A 23,326-nucleotide genomic window follows, 5' to 3' on the forward strand; every position below is an offset into this window, starting at 1 on the left:
AGAAGGAGCTCGAGAGACCTGCAAGGTGGGCGGGGCGAAGGGCAGAGCCAGCCCCAGCCCGGGGGCATATAACGAGCGCCCGTGAGGAGGTCGAGGTTCTTCGTGTGCCGGTGTGAAGAAGATCCACGTCGGGGAGAAGAAGCCTCTCGCCACGCGGTCCGGGACCCAGCTCGTGGTCCGGACCGGGATAGTGAACCTTGTCCAATTCTGCCGTAGCGTGGTGAGATGGGCATTCGAGACCCGAGTGTAGATTGTGTTGTGTTACGTACCGCTACACTACTATTTATATTTTTGGAAGGTTCTAGAATGTTCTAGAAGTTATTCCAAGTTTACTCAGCACTGAATATATCTGGAATGTTCTGGAAAATAGGTAAATTTCAAAATATCACTGTCCTGGTCAAAAAAGCAAAATTTGTGGGGGAATAATAGCGATTTTCTGTACCTTTGAGGCATAAGCAATTAGGAAATAATACTATCCAGGAACAAAAAATAAATAAAAATGTGTTACACAGTGTTATCAGAGCATGCTTATTTGCATGTTTTGCCACAAGCATGTGTGGTTAATGCAGACTTGATGCCTTGAAATAGGTACCTATTTGGTGTTTGAACATCTTAACACCTCCTGCTGTATTGCCGGAAGGCGTAAAGCCTCTTCTTCTTATATATTTTTCATGATTAAATCCTCAGCTCGGCAAAGGCAGGAATTTAAACTTTGGCGGCGAAAGTTGAAAGAGACCCCCCCTATATTTATTACATGAATTCAAACTGAGAGGCGGCGTCACAGTGAAATCCAGGGGGCGATGTGTGTCTACTGCTGTTGGCAGCTGATGTTATTACTGCGGGGGGAAGGGGGAGGTGTAAAACACTTCCGAGTGTACCGAGTGTGTAAAGAAGCTTTAGCCTGATTGTTGCTGCTGCTGCTGCACCAGTGATGTGTGTGCTACTGCTGTGTGCTGCTCAGACATTGCTGCACCAGAGGCGGGGGGGGCGCCTCCACCCCCCACTGCGCTGGCTTCTGCTGCTAATGGCTCACAGGGCGGGTGAGAGAGTGCGAGCCTCACCCCCCCTCCCCCGCCGTGTGCGTGACAGACAGAGGTGGGTGTAGAAACTTCCCGTGGAGAAGGGACCCTGGTGGTTCCCTAACGTCACATTAATATAAAACACGTGCGATGTACTGTATCTGCTAAATATAACACTCTTCACTATTTTAGTTTTTACCAGGTAAGGCCGGCTGAGCTCCACAGCTGTTTTTTGCGAAGCGACCTGGCTGACAAATGACAGCTCAGCCAACTGGCTCATCGTCGTCATCATCATCACGTGGGAATCTGCAGCAGCAGCATCAGACAAATAATCGAAACGCGTGACGTTGATTATTGCGTGGACATTTTTTAGCAGCCAAATACTCAAAAACAGCGTGTTTTGAAACGTGGAGGAAAAAAAACGGAAGGACCTGGAGAGAAATCCATATGACCACGGGGAGAGAGAGAGACACGCAAACTCCAAATATACAGCAGCAGGCGTCAGGGTCGGGATCGAACCCACGACCTCCTGTATACCAAGCGAGGTAGTTAACATCTCCTAGTGACTACATCACCACTCACACAGTGACTACATCACCAGCCACACAGTGAGGAGAGTGGCGAGGGGGTGAGGAGAGAGAGCGAGGGGGTTAAACAAGTTGTTGTTTGACACATCCCATCAGCCACGCAGCCTCCCTTCTGGGAGAGCGTCATCTCAGCAGAGCCTCGCTTGCTTCAACCATTGCTCGTGAACTGCTGCCACATGTTAATAGGCAAGGGCCCTCTCTCTGTGCTACAGGTCCTAATTGGATGCGAACCTATATACACCAATAGACAACAGGCAATTATTAGCGTCGCTGTGGAGAATTTAAGTAAAACAAATCATCAGGCAAATCGTCTCCTCCGCCGAGAATGTGCCGTGCGGCTGATGATCACGGGGGGGGGTGCGAGCTACAGACGGTGAACACACGGCTGCTTATAATGTATTCCCATTATGTGCAGTGCGTTGAACTTCTTTCGCACCGTACGTAGCCCAGCATATCACTCGAGCGGCGCACGCGATTTGCCGCTGCAGCCCCCCCCCCACGCCAGCCGCTCGTGGTCCGTGACACGAGGGGGGGGGGTCCCTCCGGGGTCATTGTTTGCCCCCCCCCCCTTGCTCTGTGTAACATCGGAAGCGGGCGGATTGCTTCACGATTCTTTACAAATCGCCCGATGATGCTGGATGTAATTAATTACCAGCGAAACGACGAACGACTCAAATTGTAAATGTTGTGGATTGCCTTTCCAACACACGGGCGGGCTGGAGTCGTCACTCATTGGCACGCGTTGTTTACGCGACAGCCCTTGCTGGCTGTGTCGGGTGGTGAAGGGTTACGACACATTCACACTTACGCGATCTAACCCAAACAACCTTTATTATGTGAATGATATTGGTGGCTAAAGCCTGCTGCACGCGCTCGTGTGCGCCTTTCACTGCGAGTCACGCTCGCTTTTATTATAAACCCACACTGTTGCATGTGTGTGTACGTGTGTATTGCTTAATTCATACGTGTGTGTGTGTGTGTACACGTGTGTGTAACACGGGTGTGTGTGTGTAACACGGGTGTGTGTGTACACGTGTGTCTGTGTGTGTGTGTAACACGTGTGTGAGTGTGTGTGTAACACGTGTGTCTGTGTGTGTAACACGTGTGTCTGTGTAACACGTGTGTCTCTGTGTGTGTAACACGTGTGTGTGTGTAACACGTGTGTCTGTGTGTGTGTAACACGGGTGTCTGTGTGTGTGTACACGTGTGTCTGTGTGTGTGTAACACGGGTGTCTGTGTGTGTGTGTAACACGTGTGTCTGTGTGTGTGTGTAACACGTGTGTCTCTGTGTGTGTGTGTGTGTGTAACACGTGTCTGTGTGTGTGTGTGTAACACGTGTGTCTGTGTGTGTGTGTGTAACACGTGTGTCTGTGTGTGTGTGTGTAACACGTGTGTCTGTGTGTGTGTGTGTAACACGTGTGTCTGTATGTGTGTGTAACACGTGTGTGTGTGTGTAACACGCGTGTGTGTGTAACACGTGTGAGTGTGTGTGTAACACGTGTGTGTGTGTGTGTAACACGTGTGTGTGTGTGTGTGTAACACGTGTCTGTGTGTGTGTGTGTAACACGGGTGTCTGTGTGTGTGTGTAACACGTGTGTCTGTGTGTGTGTGTGTGTGTAACACGGGTGTCTGTGTGTGTGTGTAACACGGGTGTCTGTGTGTGTAACACGTGTGTCTGTGTGTGTGTGTGTAACACGTGTGTCTGTGTGTGTGTAACACGTGTGTCTGTGTGTGTGTGTGTAACACGTGTGTCTGTGTGTGTGTGTAACACGTGTGTCTGTGTGTGTGTGTGTAACACGGGTGTCTGTGTGTGTGTGTAACACGTGTGTGTGTGTGTGTGTAACACGTGTGTCTGTGTGTGTGTGTCTGTGTGTGTGTGTAACACGTGTGTCTGTGTGTGTGTGTAACACGTGTGTGTGTGTGTGTAAAACGTGTGTCTGTGTGTGTGTGTAACACGTGTGTCTGTGTGTGTGTGTAACACAGGTGTCTGTGTGTACACGTGTGTCTGTGTGTGTGTGTGTAACACGTGTGTCTGTGTGTGTGTGTAACACAGGTGTGTGTGTGTACACGGGTGTCTGTGTGTGTGTAACACGTGTGTCTGTGTGTGTAACACGTGTGTCTGCGTGTGTGTAACACGGGTGTGTGTGTGTGTAACACGTGTGTCTGTGTGTGTGTGTAACACGTGTGTGTGTGTGTGTAACACGAGTGTCTGTGTGTGTGTGTGTAACACGGGTGTCTGTGTGTGTGTAACACGGGTGTCTGTGTGTTGGGAGCGATGGTGGAGCTGTCCACGTGGGCCGTGCCGGCCTTCACAGCTGCTGCTCGCTCACATCACTTGTCCCGGCAGTCTGTTACAGGCTACACGGGGGATCTTTGTATTACCTGATTCCTACGTGTGTGTACAGTATATATATGGATGTGTGTATATGTGTTCGTGTGTGCATGTGTCTTTGTCTTTATGTGGCCGTTATGTTTGTGTTGTGTGTAAATCGACGGGGAGCGGTGGTGTAGCGGTTAGCGCTGCGCTGCGCTACGAACCCGGTGACCCGAGTTCGATTCCCGCTCACGGGCAACACCGGTGACGATTATCTGAACCGGTCATGGGCCTCCCTTTGGTTGACTCTGCCTTAAATGAATACCTGGTGCAGTGTGTAATCATGGCTACTGGGGAGACAAAGGCGGCCGGGCGTGGTGTTGGCCACCCACCCCTTCGTGTGCCGTGCCGGCCTTCATAGGTGCTCGCTAACAGCACTTGCCCCAACAGTCCGTTAAGGCTATACGGGGGGTCTTTGTTTTTGCAAATGTGTGTGTCTTTGTGCGTATGGTTTGCGTGTCAATCGACAACCCTGGGATACCCTTTGCAAACGAGATGTCCCATCTCCGGGGATGTTCCAGGTGAATAATTGTGACTGGCGTGATAATGTCGAGGCTGGGTTGTGTGTTTCTGATGTAAAACACCTCCTCCCCCCCCCCCCTGGCGACTTGGTATCGTCTGTCTGTGGAGCTCCGCCTCTGCTGGAGATGTGAAAAGGCACGCGGGGGACGAGACGGAGCAGGAGAGTGGCAGGAGACGCTGCTGGTGCTGGTGGTGCTGCTGGTGCTCGATTCTCATCCTCGTGTCTCGGTGAGAAGCACGCACACACTCTCACACACTCTCACACACACACTCACACACACACGCACTCTCACACACTCTCTCACACACACACGCACACACTCTCACACTCGCACACACGCACACACTCTCACACACACACTCACACACACTCTCTCACACACACGCACACACTCTCACACTCACACACACGCACACACTCTCACACACACACACGCACTCTCACACACTCTCTCACACACACGCACACACTCTCACACACACGCGCACACTGTCACACACACACACGCACACACTCTCACACACACACTCTCACACACTCTCACACACACACTCACATACACACGCACTCTCACACACTCTCGCACACACACACACTCTCACACACTCTCTCACACATACACGCACACACTTTCACACTCACACACTCACACACACGCACACACTCTCACACACACACACGCACACACTCTCACACACACACTCTCACACACTCTCACACACACACTCACATACACACGCACTCTCACACACTCTCTCACACACACACACGCACACACTCTCACACACTCTCAAACACACACACACGCACTCTCACACACTCTCTCACACACACACACGCACACACTCTCAGACGCACACACTCTCACACACTCTCACACACACACTCACACACACACACACGCACTCTCACACACTCTCGCACACTCTCGCACACACGCACACACTCTCACACACTCTCTCACACGCACTCACACACACACACACTCTCACACACTCTCACACACTCTCACACACACTCTCACACACACACTCACACACACACGCACTCTCACACACTCTCTCACACACACACGCACACACTTTCACACACATACTCTCACGCACACACTCTCACACACACACTCTCACACACTCTCACACACACACTCACACACACACGCACTCTCACACACTCTCGCACACTCTCGCACACACGCACACACTCTCACACACTCTCTCACACACACACACGCACACACTCTCACACACACACTCTCACACACTCACACACGCACACACTCTCACACACACACACGCACACACTCTCACACACACACTCTCACACACACTCACACACACGCACACACTTTCACACACACACTCTCACGCACACACTCTCACACACACACTCTCACGCACACACTCTCACACAAACACTCACACACTCTCACACACACGCACACACACACACGCGCTCTCACACACACGCATACACTCTCACTCTCACACACACTCACACACACACACTCTCACACACACGCACACACTCTCACAAACTCTCACACACACTCTCACACACACACACTCTCACACACTCTCACACACACGCACTCTCACACACACTCACACACACGCACACACTCTCACAGACACGCACACACTTTCACGCACACATACACGCACACACTCTCACACACACACCCTCACACATACGCACGCTCTCTCACACACACGCACGGACTCTTACACACACGCACACACACACACGCACGCACACACTCTCACACACACGCACACTCTCACACACACACGCACACACTCTCACACACTCTCACACACACACTCTCTCACACACTCTCACACACTCTCACACACACACACACTCTCACACGCACACTCTCACACACTCTCACACACACGCACACACTCTCACACACTCTCACACACACTCTCACACACACTCTCACACACACACTCTCACACACACGCACACACTCTCACACACTCTCACACACACTCTCACACACACGCACACACTCTCACACACTCTCACAGCCCCTCTCACACACACTCTCACACACACACTCACACACTCACACACACTCTCACACTCTCTCACACGCACTCTCACACACACGCACGCCCCAGCTGTAATCCTACCTCACAGAACATCGTATATCAAAATCAGAGCAAAAAACATCGCCTCTCAAATCGCACATAAAATCGCACCTCATGTCACATCTCACCGTCACACACAATCACCACCATCATCATCATATCCCACATCACGGAATATCTCAAATCACAACGGACGATCGCATCGACAGCCCGGTGGAGCGCCACATCCCAAAAACGCACCTCGCGTAACATCGCCGCCACATCCGACAATCACCCAACGTCGCAATGACAACACGCTGCTTCAACTTGTGCCGCTTTGCGTGGAGGGTGGGGGGGGGTGAGATTAAACTATAGGGGGGGGGGGCGAATCGTTGCCACTGTGAGCCATTCACCGTCACCGTCAGGAGGAGCGCACGTGCGGCTGTTTTGAATTGCACGCCCTGATGTTGAATTCGTGCGAGGCGTTATTAATGGAGACGGGGTTAGATTTGAGAGGTGAAATTGACAAGGCGCTCATCTCCTTGATCGACAAGGGAGCTTCATTGAGTCTCGTGCCTCTTGACAGCGAGGGTCCTGCTACATTTGGGAATGTTTGGCCGGTTCCATTAAATACGCGTCATTAATTTTTCACGACTGTACTGTAAATGGACTGTGCACGATGTAGAAATTTCAATTTTTACCGGTCAACATCCCACCAAGGCGATGGATGTTGTTGTTGTTGTATCTCGTGCCGAATGTGCGGGCCACCTCGTAGGAGATTTTAGCAGCTGCCCCGGCAGAGGCAGCGATGTAGCCAAGTCGGCTCACTCACAGCTTGGTGTCCTGCCGAGACGTATTACACATTTTAGAAATATAAAAACATTCCTGATCTTTCAAACATCGTCAATGTTGGAAGTCCGATTCGGCTGAATTGAGAGTCGCGGCTTCAAGCATCATCCGGCGACAATCGCGGAGCCTTTCGGGGGTGGTGGTGGTGGGGGGGTGGAGGTGGTGGGGAGGTGGTGGTGGGGGGGTGGTGGTGGTGGGGGGGGGTGGTGGTGGAGGGTGGTGAGGGTGGGGTGGGGGTGGTAGTGGGGGTGGTGGTGGTGGTGGGGGGTGGTGGTGGTGGGGGGGTGGTGGTGGTGGGGGGTTGTGGTGGTGGGGGGTGGTGATGGTGGGGGGTGGTGGTGGTGGTGAGGGGGGTGGGGGTGGTGGTGGGGGGGGGTGGTGGGGGGGGTGGCGATCGTGGTAGGGGTGGTGGTGGTGGTGGGGGGTGGTGGTGGTGGGGGGGTGGTGGTGGGGGGTTGTGATGGTGGGGGGTGGTGGTGGTGGGGGATGGTGGTGGTGGTGAGGGGGGTGGGGGTGGTGGTGGGGGGGTGGTGGTGGTGGGGGGGGGTGGTGGTGGGGGGGTGGTGGGCCACCGCTGATTGCGAGGCCACGGAGGGACGGACGACGTCTGCGAGCAACATGTCAGAGCTGGGCCAAGCTAGGAGACTCGCCTGGTGTGTGTGTGTGACGTGTGTGTGTGACGTGTGTGACGTGTGTGTGTGTGACGTGTGTGTGTGTGACGTGTATGTGTGTGTGTGACGTGTGTGTGACTGGTGAGCTGAGTGAGGCTGTGTGTGTGTGTGTGACTGGTAAGCTGAGTGAGGCTGTGTGTGTGATTGGTAAGCTGAGTGAGGCTGTGTGTGTGTGACTGGTGAGCTGAGTGGGGCTGTGTGTGTGTGACTGGTGAGCTGAACGAGGCTGTGTGTGTGTGTGACTGGTAAGCTGAGTCAGGCTGTGTGTGTGTGTGACTGGTAAGCTGAGTGGGGCTGTGTGTGTATGTGACTGGTGAGCTGAGTGAGGCTGTGTGTGTGTGTGTGTGACTGGTGAGCTGAACGAGGCTGTGTGTGTGTGACTGGTGAGCTGAACGAGGCTGTGTGTGTGTGTGACTGGTGAGCTGAACGAGACTGTGTGTGTGTGTGTGACTGGTGAGCTGAACGAGACTGTGTGTGTGTGACTGGTGAGCTGAACGAGGCTGTGTGTGTGTGTGACTGGTGAGCTGAACGAGGCTGTGTGTGTGTGTGACTCGTGAGCTGAACGAGGCTGTGTGTGTGTGACTGGTGAGCTGAACGAGGCTGTGTGTGCGTGACTGGTGAGCTGAAAGAGGCTGTGTGTGTGTGACTGGTGAGCTGAACGAGACTGTCACCGCGATGCCTGCGACCCGCCTTATTCCTGCGGCGTCGAGGCTGTCGCTGGAATCACTCTGAAATCATTCCGGATTGAAAACGAATTTCTGTAAATATTCTTCTTGTGTTTTAGTTTGTTGTCCTTACCCCTCCCTACCTACGATTTGCACGGTTAGTCACGTACGGTGCGAATTAAGTTCAGTATACATACATACATAGACACACATACAGACAGACAGACATACATACAGACATGCATACAGGCATGCACACATACGTACAGACATGCATACAGGCATGCACACATACAAACAGACATAGAGACATGCATACATACAGACAGACATACATACAGACATGCATACAGGCATGTACACATACGTACATACATACAGGCATGCACACATACGTACATACATGCATACATACATACAGACATGCATAGATAAATACATACAGACCTGCACACAGACATACAGACACATAGGCATAGAGACATAACGACATTCAGACACACGTACAGACACACGCACAGACGCACGTACGTGCCCCGGGCTCGCGATGCGCTGCGTCTCCACGCGCGTCAACGTGCCCCGGCCATTTCTCACAATTTGAGACAAACGTGAAACGGGCATCGATGTTTAGAGAAAAAAAAATAGCTTTTGAGCGATTTAATAATTGAATACAAAAAAGCAGCGTCAATTATTTAGTTTCTGCGGCGTGCGCTGCTGCGGAGAAAACGTTCCCGTCCCCCCCATCCCCTCCCCTCTCCGCCCCATCTAATTCCACCGAGAAGCTCGAGGAAAGGGAAGAATTAGGACAGAACAAATGAGCAAAGCCCGAGGTGTGAGTGCGATGCAGCGGCCTCCGCTCCGGCCCCTCTGCGAGCGGCAGCCGTCGACGTCACGGCGGCGTTGACCGCGGCTGCACCGCAAAGATCCACCGTGTAGCCTCAACAGACTGTTTGGGCGAGCGCTGTTGGCGAGCTGCTGCACCTGCGAAGGCCGGCTGGGTGGTGAGCACCACGCCCGGCCGCCTTTGTATCCCTAGTGGAGATGTGTACACACCGCACCAGGTACTCGTTTGAGGCTGAGTCGACCTAGGAGAGGCCCAAGATCGGTTCAGATATTCGTCACCGGCGTTGGCCGTGAGCGGGAATCGAACGCGGGTCCCTGGGTTCGTAGCGCAGCGCGTGAACCTCGCACTCTCCACACGCACCGCATGCGTACATACGAGTGGGAGTGATGTAACATTCTAGTGATATTCTGGAATGGATACAAAAGCTGGCATTGGCACACTAATAGTGGAAGCGATGGAGTATATGCTCATAACCAGTGCAGGTATGAATCCTGTGTGTCTTGCAAGACCAATCATCAGACAATTGCCAGAATTGAACCGTGGTGATTGCCCGATGATGTGGGTTGTAACTGGCAGCTGAAGGCAGTTATCTGATCGTTACAACGTCGTGGATCGCTCTCCGACACACCGGGGTGTGCTGAAGCAATGCAAACGCGTTGTTTGGTGACGTGGCGATTTGATTCGTTCGGCTTTGTCGGGTGGAGGCGGGCATACAACACACATTGGCATTGGACCAGTGCACTCTGACCCAAGAAAACGATTAGGAGTCAAAGACAAAAGGGACTCGGCCACTCATCGTCATGCGTGCTGCGTCGCCAAAGCCGGGCACCAGCGAGCACGTGACAGGGAACGGTGTCGCAGTGGTTGGCGTGTTGCACTGTGGACCCGGCGGCCCGGGTTCGATTTCCTGCCAGGGCTAACATGATTTGGTGAGCAATATCTGAACCAGTTCTGGGTGCCTCGTTTAACAAAGCCACGCAGGCAGGCACGGAGAAGTATGGTCAACCCCCCCCCCCCCCCCACCATGAGCAACACGCTCTAGGGAGGCCTTCATCTGTTGAAGGTTCGTAAGTTACTATTATATATTTTTGCTTTATGTTCGTCGACAGAAGTACTAAAAATGATCATTAGGTTCGTCCCAACCCTCCGATTGCGTCGAGAGTGGCGGAGTTGAGCTCCCAAGACGGGCGAAGGGCGCCGTGTCGCTCGCCAACCACTCGGCACAAACCGCACGCTGACGCATCCGGCGAATGGCCGTTTTTCACACGACATAGATCATCGAGCTCCTCGTTCGAGCGGAGGGCCGTCCCGCTAAGGAGATACGAGCATTGTCCAGCTGGTGCACGCTGTCCCGCTCGTGCACGCTGTCCAGCTCGTGCACGCTGTCCCGCTCGTGCACGCTGTCCCGCTCGTGCACGCTGTCCAGCTGGTGCACGCTGTCCCGCTCGTGCACGCTGTCCAGCTGGTGCACGCTGTCCCGCTCGTGCACGCTGTCCCGCTCGTGCACGCTGTCCAGCTCGTGCACGCTGTCCAGCTGGTGCACGCTGTCCAGCTGGTGCACGCTGTCCCGCTCGTGCACGCTGTCCCGCTCGTGCACGCTGTCCCGCTCGTGCACGCTGTCCAGCTGGTGCACGCTGTCCCGCTCGTGCACGCTGTCCCGCTCGTGCACGCTGTCCCGCTCGTGCACGCTGTCCAGCTGGTGCACGCTGTCCAGCTGGTGCACGCTGTCCCGCTCGTGCACGCTGTCCCGCTCGTGCACGCTGTCCCGCTCGTGCACGCTGTCCCGCTCGTGCACGCTGTCCCGCTCGTGCACGCTGTCCCGCTCGTGCATGCTGTCCAGCTGGTGCACGCTGTCCAGCTGGTGCACGCTGTCCCGCTGGTGCACGCTGTCCCGCTCGTGCACGCTGTCCAGCTGGTGCACGCTGTCCAGCTGGTGCACGCTGTCCAGCTGGTTCATGCTGTCCCGCTCGTGCACGCTGTCCAGCTGGTGCACGCTGTCCCGCTCGTGCACGCTATCCAGCTTGTGCACGCTGTCCCGCTGGTGCACGCTGTCCCGCTGGTGCACGCTGTCCCGCTGGTGCACGCTGTCCCGCTGGTGCACGCTGTCCCGCGACCAAGGTGGCGAGTCGATGGATTTGTGCTTTGTACGTCACTGTCCCTTTACGCCTTATTTGAAATCGATTGCGAAACCGTTTTGTATGGAGTTGCATTCACATCCAGTCCGTTTTCACGGAACTTAACGACAGGAGGCGTGTTTTGTTTGAATACCTCAGCAGAGACTCCATGGTGTCGGCTGTGTATGTTGCGTGCGAGGTTGGGTGGCTGCGTGCGCGGATATAGGGTGCGGTAACGTAGCGGTTAGCGCACCGCACTGCGAGCCTGGCGACCCGAGTTTGATTCGTGCTCACGACCAATGCCAAGTGACGATTTTCTGAACCGGTCCTGGGCCTTCCCTTAGGTCGATGCAGTCTCAAATGAGTACCTGGTGTGGTGTGTAAACATCCCCCCTGCTGGCCAGCCATCCCCTCGTGTGCAGTGCTGGCCATCATAGGTGCTTGCTAACATCACTTGCCCCAAAAGTTTGGTGAGGCTATAGGGGGGATCTTTGTCTTTTTACATGTGAGTGGTGGCACATTGGTTGGCACACTGCACTTTGAACCCAGAAACCTAAGTTCACTTTGTCCTCTGAACCTTTCCTGGGCCTACCCTAGGTCGACCCGGCTACGGACGAGGCCTGTGCCAGGCGCGGTGCGTGAGCATCACCTTTGTCGGGGTGCGATGTTGGCCACGTCCATTCCTCGTGCGCCATTCCGACCTCAATAGGCGCTCGCGAACGCCGCTTGCCCCAAGTGTGCGTAGGCTGCGTGATGGATCTTTCCCGCGATGGGAGGGGGGCGGGAGGGCTGATTGTTGGTGGGGGGGGACTTTGCGTTTCGTGAATCTCATTTTTCTTAGCAGGCACCTTGGCAGGACAACTTACCATTCCCGCTGGTGCGGCGGTGATTGACTCTCATCCTGCCCACAGACGTCAGCTGAAGGATTCCATTTCACGTCGGGGGAGAGACGGACGTGCGATTGCTCGGAGGTGAACGTCCGTGGCCGTTTTTCTTTCCAGCGATCGCATAATCCCTCGTTTTCCCCTCACGCGCGACTGACGGGCAAGCGCGAATCATTGTGGCGTGCGCGCATCGCGTGGAGAATCGTGGGCGAGTGCTAAATATAAACACAGCGGCTTCCTGCTCACAATCTGACCTCGCCTCACTGAGTGCCTCGCTCCCAGCGAGCTCACGCGCACCAGGGTTTGGAAATAATAATCATAATTATTATTTATACTGGAGGAATCTGATGAGCTATGAAGCTCTTCTTCACAGATGTTCAGTAGGGGCACGGGGTAAGAACGTTACAACAACAAACAATACAATAAACTCGATAGTAGTGCAAAGTACAATAAAGGTAAATACATCACCCAAACACATACAAATAAAACTAAACCATCCCCCATCCCATCAGGCAAGTCCCACTGAGGTATCAACTTATTTTTCAGAAGCGACCTGGCCACAAATGATAGTCCAACAAAGTGCCTTATCATTTGTACATTTATATCAGCAAAATAATCTAAATAGTCGCAACGTGCGCTGCGAACACGAAGCGCTTGCTCTAACCCCCACCCCCCACCCCCAGGTCACCGTCGAAAGAGACCCCCGGTTTCAGTGGACCCTTACGTTGCGGGCGTAACGGTGAAGTTGTTGATATTCGGGGGCCACTGGAGCTTATTCATTTTTAAATCTCGATTGAAAATGCACTTCTTCAGAACTGATATTTATGTTTAGTTTGCTGTCCTTCCTCCCGCACCTCCGACTAATACGGTTGGCTAAGTACGGTGCAACAGAAGTTTAACATATGTACATACATAACCTCACACAGAGAACCATAGACTCACACACAGACGCATAGACTCACACAGAGACTCATAAACTCACACAGAGACACATAGACTCACACAGAGGCTCATAAACTCACACAGAGACACATAGACTCACACAGAGACCCATAGACTCACACACAGACGCATAGACTCACACAGAGACCCAGACTCACACACAGACGCATAGACTCACACAGAGACTCATAAACTCACACAGAGACACATAGACTCACACAGAGACCCAGACTCACACAGAGACACATAGACTCACACAGAGACCCAGACTCACACACATACGCATAGACTCACACAGAGACTCATCATATGTTGTCCTTCCCCCGCACCTACGATTAGCGCGGTTGGCTACGTACGGTGCGAAAGAAGTTCAACATACACGCATACATAATGGTGGTGACTCAACGATGAATGAGAACCAGGCGTGTTGTGAGATCACTGCCACTGGGGAAACAAAGGCGGCCGGACGTGGAGCTGGCCACACCAATCTCTTGTGCACACAGTGCCGCCATTACTCGTTGGCCACTGACAGCCCTCTCTTGTGCTTAGCCGTACACGGTACCGCCGTTGTTGTCAGTCCACTGCCGGATGAGGGCCTCCCCACACTCCGCAAGTCATGGTTTCTTTTTTTACCATACTTCACTGCGCTGGTCAGCGTGGACTGGTGGTCAGTGGGGAGCGGCGGCATAGCGGTTAGCGTCGCTGCGCCACGAACCCGGGGGCCCGAGTTCCGATTCCGTTCATGGCCAACACCTGTGACGATTATCTGAACCGGTCTTGGGCCTCCCCTAGGTCGACTCAGCCTTAAATGAGTACCTGGTGCGATGTGTGAACATCGCCACTGGGGAGACAAAGGCGGTAGGGCGTGGTGCTCGCCACTCACCTCCTCGTGTGCTGCGCCGGCTTTCATAAGTGCTCGCTAACAGCACTTGCCCCAACAGTCTGTTAAGGCTATACGGGTTATCTTTGTCTTTGTGATCAATGTGGGCTGGTGACAATGGATGTTGCTGCACTGCCCTCGGCTGATAAATGTAGCCGATAACACCTGCTTCATGTCCTTGGTTCTTTCGGTAAAGTCACGTAGATAAAAAAAAGTTAAATAAAATTAAATGGAAAATAATAAAAACCCACGACATTTCGATCGCAACACAAGCAGTCTTCATCAGGCGGAGAGAAACGAGGGGGCAAGCCTCCAAATGTAGCTGCTTGTAAGGGTTCCAAAGTGAGTGGGCGGGAGAAAGAGCTGCGCTGCTTCATGCACGGTGGTCACCCATCCAAGCATTGTACAGGCTAAATACCTGCTCAGCTTTCGAGATGTGATGGGATCGGACGCAATCCCAGTGATCTAGTCCCAGAGACTGACCTCGTATATCCAGCCAGCTCCGAGTGGCTTATTGGATGACAAGTTGACACCTGCTGTTTAAAGTCTGTCGAGCCCACAGGCAAGGCTGGGCGTGCTGTCTCTTCAGCGTTAAGGAAACAAGAGTCACTGCCTGTTAATATTCTGCTGTTGAGGGGGGTAGCACGCGTCATCACAAAGAGGAGGTAGTGATGGGTGAGACGTGGGTGCAGGGCAGAGGAGGATAGGGCTATATGTAGACAGTGCAATTATAATCTACAACGATTACAACAATAATATTTTGCAGTTACATATCTCAGCAACTCAGAACGAATTACATATCCCAAACAACCGAAGGGCAACCCCAGTGGCAGATCTCCCAATGTGACTCAGGGCCGGCCTGCTAGTGGACATTCGTCTGCCAATATGGGGTGTTTATTTGCTGGGTTTAATCGCAAATGAGTAATTTGTGAGTCATTTTTAGAATTTGCCACATTGGCACAAATATTTGTGGGATCCGGCAGAAGGGCGGAAGCGATGGCAAGGTCCGGTGGCACCAGTGGCACTGGCTGTGACGACCCCTAAACTGTTCCAGCCATTGATTGACTTTAGCATCATTTTCATTTAATTATTTTGAACTTTTATTTTGTAAATAACCGACCCCTATTACAGTAGTGAGAAAGAGGTTGCACATAGAAGAAGACAACCTGATGATGATGCAGGCAGTGATGAGAAGGAAACTGGCACTATTTGGACGTGTAGGATGAACAACAACAAGAACATTTAAAGTGTGTTGTTGTTGTTGTACGGAAAAATGGAAGGAACAGGAAAGAGAGGAAGACCTCACAGAGAATGTCTTGCTGACGACATTAGAGATTGGTGCCAGCAAGACGTGGCCACTACTTGAGCACATTGGCGCGAGACAGAGGAAAGTGGCAACACGTGACGACATGTGCAGTGGACACCTACGGGCTATTTGCCCCGTGGAGCGTCATGATGATGATGGTGGCTACAGTAGTGTGATGATGATGGTGACTACAGTAGTGTGATGATGATGATGGTGACTACAGTAGTGTGATGATGATGATGGTGACTACAGTAGTGTGATGATGATGATGATGGTGACTACAGTAGTGTGATGATGATGATGATGGTGACTACAGTAGTGTGATGATGATGATGGTGACTACAGTAGTGTGATGATGATGATGGTGACTACAGTAGTGTGATGATGATGATGGTGACTACAGTAGTGTGATGATGATGATGATGACTACAGTAGTGTGATGATGATGATGGTGACTACAGTAGTGTGATGATGATGATGGTGACTACAGTAGTGTGATGATGATGATGGTGACTACAGCAGTGTGATGATGATGATGGTGACTACAGTAGTGTCAGCAACTTTAGTTCTGAACTTGAAGGCACCATTTTAACGGTGGTGTAACTCGTGATAACATGTCCGACACTCCTTCACCACCGCCTTCTACTCCGGTCAAGGCGGCTTGCTGCTGTGGCGCCACACCGGCCCAGCGGTCACGCGCCCCTCACTCGCTACAGAGGTCCACCTTTCGAGTCCGCCAGACCGACCTGGTTAATGCGCCACGGTGGCGAGGTGTTAACTACCTCGCCTGGTATACAGCAGGTCGTGGGTTCGATCCCGAGCCTGACTCCTGCTGTATATTTGGCGTTTCCACGTTCTCTCTCCCCGTGGTCGCGTGGATTTTTATCTGAGTGTTCCGATTTTTCCCTCCACGTTAAGAAGCAACATGCGTTTTGACTATTTGGATGCTATAAATGTCCACGTAATAAGCCACTTCGTTGAGCTATCATTTGCGATAGACAGGTCACTTCTGAAAAAGAGCTATATAGCTCAGTGGGCCTTACCTGGTAAAATAAAAATAGTTTATCGTTTAGTTTTAATACTGCGTGTCCATCAACCGTGAAAGACCTCGCGCCGTCTGCTTCTTATTGGACGTCACAGGTCCCGTGACGTCGTTCCAAACGAGGAGGCCACTGTGTGCCAGCGTCACGATTCAAATTAAAAAATGTCACCCGCAATTCACTCAATCAGGATTGCACGAAGCAACATCATCCCCCCCCCCCCATACCTACTGTGCAACCGCTAAAAACTCTGTCGGTGATTAGGTAGCGCCTTGGTGACGATCGCCTTGCCGCCGTGGCAATGGCACCAATACCACACGTACTAAATTATTACCATTATTATTCAGTTTAACACGTAGGCTTTCACGACCAATATAATCTATGATTATTATTATTATCACCAGCGAGTGTGATGCTAACTCCTGCTTCGAGTCCTCCTCACGGGCCTGTGATATTAAACACTTTTATGATGTGGGGGAGGGAGGGGAGGAAATGTACGCGTAGAACAATAACCGTTAACTCCCTGACAAATTAGTACTTGTTTTTATCAGCCCCCAGAGGAATGATACGCTGAGCCAATCCCAGTCGGTGTGGGCATGGTTGACTTGCCCTCTGCTGCTCAATTCTGTAGACCAGTGGCGCCGATGTACAACCCGATATGCATGGTGGGCGCCCATTGAAACACCAGCCAGACCTGGATCCTGTTTAGCCCTGGCGCAGGGAATGTCCAAGCCTTGTCATGCCCTGGTGCCTGGGTCCTGGTGCAGCTGCACAGCCTGCACATTCGACCCACGTGGCTTGAGATGGCCTTCACCCAGCAGTGGCCTGGCACAGGGGCTGTTCCGTGTTATTTGTTGTGCGATTCTGCGAGCAATAGAAAGCCTACGGATATTATAATGAAGCTTTTTTTCGCGTGTTTTTTTTTGTGTGTGCGTTTAGTTTGTTGTCCTTCCCTCATGCACCTCCGATTAGCACGGTTGGCTACGGACGGTACGAAATAAGTTCAACATACATATGTACAAGCTACAGGGTGGAGGGCACTGGTGGCGTAACATACACAGGGCTTTATTTCTCACAGACTATTTTATGCCTCCGCCCCAATCCCTCCAACCTCCCAGAGCCTAGTCCCCCCAAGCCCAAACCCGATGTATAACGAAGCCCCGAGAGTCTATTAACATTGCGGAGCACTGCTTTGTCAGATTATGAGAGTGCTGTTATTTAATTGGGATGTGGCGAAAAAACATGTAAGCAGCTGGTAACACGCACGCTAATTCCATAATTCTATCTTCCACGTTATGCGACCGGCCGTATCGATGTCACTTGCTCACGATAATGCTACAGTCGATGAGAATAAACATCCCTTCAGGGCTCTCAGCTCAATTGTCAACACCATTATCTGTAATAACGTACCATTAGGGCAAATGACCACGTCGAGTATCGTTCGTACAAACTGATCACACATCCATAATCGTTTAAAAAGAAAATGTGAGGCAGGTGATGATCAACATCACCTTGATGTGCTCATACATTTTTTTTTATTTTTACTTTACCAGATGAGGACCACTGAGCTACATAGTTATTTTTTAGAAGCGACCTGGCCACAAATGATAGTTCTCAACAAAGTGGCTTGTCATGTGGAAATTTAGCAGCCAAGTACTCTAAACGCATTTTGCTTCTAAACGTGGAGGGAAATACTGGAGGACCCGAAGAAAAATCCACGTGACTACGGGAAGAACATGCAAACTCCAAATATACAGCAGGTGCCAGGGTCGGAATCGAACCCTCGACCTTCTCTATACCAGGCGAGGTCGTTAACATCTCGCCGCCATGGCACCCGCGACCTGCAGTCGTGGCCACGGGAAGCAGCCTGTGCAACCGGGCTTCGGTTGAGGGTTGCCACCTCTCCACAGACCAAACCTGGAAATCATTATCCATCGGCACTGGGTCCACCACAACTGTGCAGCATCTCGTGATAAAGTTCAGCACAATGCCACGTCTCGGCACAAGTCAATCCCCGCACAGCTGAACGCATATGCCGATTCCATGTCCAGGCCAAGCCCTGGGGTGCGGTGCACTTCGTCCCGCTCGCCGACGTCGGCTTTAGGGCCGTGTGTGCATGCGCGCTACAAGAGAGAGAGAGAGACACTGCAGAGAATTACAAACCGACTAGTGCGAGGGTGGGGTAGCCTAACCTAACCCGAACCGACATTAAAACATCGTGAGTTATATGCACGTACTCTCTACTGGGGATCGGCAACTTGCGGTTCCAGAGCCACACGCGGCTTTTGAAGGGAGTGTAGTGCGGATCTTCAAGTTCGAAAAACCAAAAGGGCTCTTCTTGTTATTTTGGTTGCTGAGCCGGTGCTCTATACGATGGCATTTCATCTGGGCTTGAAGGATAGGGGGGGGGGCTGAGCGGGTGCTGCCGAGAGCGTGGAGCCGACCGGCTCGTGACTTGCCGAGGCAGCGTCGGGGCCCAGCGGGAACAGCCCAGGATGGATTCTGGGCCCACGGGGCAGCGATGGTCGAAGCAACGCATCGGCTTCGTCATCAGCACTGCCCTGCAAAAGATACGCACAGAGCAGGACGATGCTTTCAGTCAGGTTGGCACCTCTCGCAATGTTCCTTCATCATAGCGGAAGACGTGTGACGATCGATTGACTCAGAGTGGGAGACCGCACGTGGCTGGGTGGGAGGTGCGGTGTGTGTTTTGCTTTTCAGGATCAGAGTTTATATTTAGTTCAATCGGGCCGTGAGAACTAAAAAAACTTGGAGAGGAATCTCATTTGCAACAGTGACCCGGGTCACCAAAATGGCAAAATAAAAACAATAAAAATGAGGAACAACTGCATCTCAAGGGGAATAGAAAATATTGCAAAGTGTAATTCCCTGCAGCGCACATTTGCTCGGGTAGAATAGCTCCAGATTGAACACGGCATAGATTACAACAACTCAGCTACAGAATCGTGAACATCAAACAGATGCATGTATGCTGAACGTCTTTCGCACCGTACGTAGCCAACTGTGCTAATCGGAGGTGCGGAGATGTAGGGTGACTGCAGCGCGAATGCGCGTAAACAAACGAGGATAATTGCTGAAGGCAGTTTGCAAGTGAGGTTGTCATAATGGCTCGGCAGCTTGGCATCAGATCGTCATGGAGATGGGACGGAGAGTAGCCTGGGAGGTTTTCGGGGCATTCACAGAGCACAAGTGAGAGACACGCAAGGTTTGCGACCCTGGTGGATGCGTGCGAACCCCCAGCACCAGCGACGACTATGTGAACCGGTCCTGGGCCTCCCCTAGTTCGACTCGGCCTCAAATGAGTACCCGGCGCGGTGTGTAAACATCGCCGCTGGGGAGACAAAGGCGGTCGGGCGTGGTGCCGGCCACCCACCCCCTCGTGTGTCGTGCCGGCCGTCGTAGGTGCTACTCGCTAACAGCACTTGCCCCAACAGTCTGTTTAGGCTATACGGGGGATCTTTGTCTTTACGTGCGTGCGAGTGGCACGGCGCCCGCGTGACGCACGGCGCTCGACATCCGCACCTCACGTTGTGACGCCAAGAGACAAGAACACAACACACGATGATTTCACGAAAGTTAACATTTTATCATGTGCTATGTACCAAACCAAACCTTAGACGGGTTAATAACGGATAGGTAAAATAAATTATTCTTGAACCCAAAGAACAGGAGCCACCGAGGGGATACATTCCGCGTGTCCACAACAGCCGCAACCTCCAAGTAATTCTCCTCCAAATGGGGGTCGATTTAAAGTTGCCCGCGATTACTACCCCACAGCGGTTGGGGTAGCGGTTGGGAGCAGGGGGTTAACCAGGGTGTATCGTCATGATCAGCTACCGCGTTTATTCACGCGGTAGCTTGATCTATTTAGCCGTGTTGGGTGGAGGAGGGCGTACGGCACACATTGATTGACGTTGGCGATCTGGCCTAAACAAAAAAAATCACTGATGACCCGGGGTTGTGCTGTTTTTTTATTCCAACTACGCTGCTCCACCAGAGCCCCGCCTCGTCAACGCCGATGGAGATATCGCGTGCCGGGTGGCTAGGAGATGTTTTCTCCCTCGCCTGGTATGCAGGAGGTCGTGGGTTAGATCCCGACCCTGACACCTGCTGTATATTTGGGGTTTGCGGTGTCTCTCCCTGTGGTCGTGTGGATTTTTCTCCGGTTCCTCCAGTTTTCACCTCCACATTTATAATCAACGTCATGCCTTTAGAGTATTTGGCTGGTGTAAATTTCGACGTAATGATGGCCCACTTAGTTGAGCTATCATTTGTGATAGCCAGATCTCTTCTGAAAAAGAGCTATATAACTCAGTGGGCCTTACCTGGTAAAATAATAAAACAGTGTATAAAATATTCATGTTTTAACCGTTCGAGAGCTTCGCGCGTGAATTGGCAGCTTTCTCTTTGCAGCAGGAGCAACAGCAGCAGATTTAAACCATGTCGCAGCTGTGGATCGGTTTAGTTTAGCAGCGAAATAAATTGCATTTGCTTTCTTTTTTTTTCAAGTGTTGGTGTGTCTTTTTTTAAAACTGGGGTGAGAACTCAAGAGATGAGGGTGGGGGGGTTGTGAGTCTCATTCTGCGAGAGAGACCTGGGTCATTGAAAATAAGAAAAGTACAACAGCGATTAAGTGAATAGAAACCAGAGATTAAAAAAAATAACAGAGTAGAAATCAGAGACAAAAAACAGTGCGCAGGCATAAATCAATATCGCGTAGAATACATATCCTGTAATGAAATTGTCTCGGATGAACTACTTTTTAAAATGCATTCTTAATGTAAAATGCAGTTACGGAAACATCAACATGGCATGAGGGTGATCATTGCGCCGGCGTGCAGAAAGGTCAAAGGATGCGTCAAATACCTTGGTTGAAAAGGTCGTCTCCGTCAGTCCGCGGGTTCTGCACATCTTCGGTGCCGCGACAGAGAGCGACGCGGCCGCTTTGCACTCGCGACGTCTTGCGTCCACGTACGCACGGAAAGAGACTCATTGATTTGCACACTTTTGTAGCAAATCAGAAACTCGCAGATCAAAGCCCTGAGTTGGCAATGCTGAGGTTATGGGTTTGAACCGGGGCCACGACAAGTGATTGCAGTTCGTCCTCCAGTGGATTACGCCGTGATGAGATGTTAACCACCTCGCCTGGTATGCAGGGGGGGGATTATCCGGAGGAAGTTCCATGAAAAATCTCTCGTGCCGCCATTCTCTGGCACGCGGGCGAGCGCTGCCGTGAGAGATTTCCTCCTCGGGGGACTCATCGTCACGTGACGTGTTGCCGATAGTACGCCTGCGAGCGAATACGTTGTAGAAACAGACCTCTGTATATTTGATGCCCTAAGGGCTGGCTTATTTCATAGATTCACGCAGCAGCTTCTGGCTAGCCAAGGCAGTCGCCGCATCGCACGCTTTCAGATGCGCTTTTGCGACCGTCTGGTACGCTCTTCCTTCCAATATTAGGAATCCACTGGAGCTATACACTTTGAAGTCATTTAGATTGAAAACTGATTTATTTTAACATCCACACATACAACTGCAATATTCACGCAGCATTGGCCCTGCCTCCATTGTGCTTGTGTCACCCCTTTTGTTCATCAGATTAATACATCAGATGGAGGCTGTGCATGCATTCTCGTTTCAAAATAACCATCACTCGTAGCCCGAGAGCGTGTGGGTGCACTAAGATATAAATCATAAAAGAGATATATATGCATTATATATCATTTGTGTATATATAAGAAAGCTGTTTCATTACAGATATGGCTCCACTTGAGCTCACTGCCCTTGTCACAGCTGTAACCTAGACTGCAGGACTATTGTTTTATTTTATCAGGTAAGGTCCACTGAGCTGTACAGTTCTTTTTCAGAACCGACCTGGCCACAAATGATATCTCAACAAAGTGGCTTATCATCACGTGGACATTTATCGCAGCCAAATACTCTGAACGCATGACGTTGATTCTAAATGTGGAGGGAAAAACCGGAGGACCCGGAGAAAAATCCACGGGACCACGGAGAGAGACACCGCACACTCTAAATATACAGCGGGCGTCAGGCTCGGGATCGAACCTGCGACCTCCTGTTACTGATCCTGCTTTTATGTTGTCTGCTGGCCGAGTCGCCCCTTGAAAAATAGCTTCTTAGCTAAGTGGGGCTTTGCTTGGGAAATACGGTGGCAAGATGTAACTAACATCTCACACGTGGCACCCCAAAGCCAAAGTGATCTGCTGCTCAAATGAACGTTGAGGCATTGGTGCTCGTCTCCAGTTTACAGCCCTGAGCCAACGGCAGAAATTCCACATTCCCATGGCAGAGGCAGGTCTATCTGTAGGACACCTGCTGTTGACTCTCCCACGACATGGTATCGAGTTTATTGACTCCAAAAGGGATGATAGGCTAAGAGTCAATCCCACCATCCAGAGCCGCTCGCTGCAGCGCCGAACCAGCTGGCTGGATCCTACCATGCAGTATAATACAGTAGAGAGGGGTACCGCAGTGCGCGGTACTGACTTTACTGGATCCAACGCAC

General features: G+C 51.8%; 1 protein-coding gene across 15 annotated transcripts in view; it reads left to right on the forward strand.

Annotated features, from left to right (window-relative positions):
- The first annotated feature begins 4,590 nt into the window (after positions 1–4,590).
- LOC133354903 (synaptotagmin-like protein 4) overlaps positions 4,591–23,326 on the forward strand; it is an 84,230-nt gene continuing 65,494 nt past the window's right edge. For 13 of the 15 annotated variants that reach the window (XM_061572113.1, XM_061572106.1, XM_061572089.1 and 10 more), the window contains exon 1: positions 4,643–4,730. The gene's annotated coding sequence lies outside the window, so the exon portion shown is untranslated. Of the gene's footprint in view, positions 4,731–23,326 lie in introns of all 15 variants that reach the window. The other 2 variants (XM_061572150.1, XM_061572160.1) reach the window with 2 other exon arrangements.

The sequence above is a fragment of the Lethenteron reissneri genome, chromosome 6 (assembly GCF_015708825.2).
Source record: "Lethenteron reissneri isolate LAM-NWPU_2019-01 chromosome 6, ASM1570882v1, whole genome shotgun sequence".
NCBI classification, from domain to species: Eukaryota; Metazoa; Chordata; class Hyperoartia; order Petromyzontiformes; family Petromyzontidae; genus Lethenteron; species Lethenteron reissneri.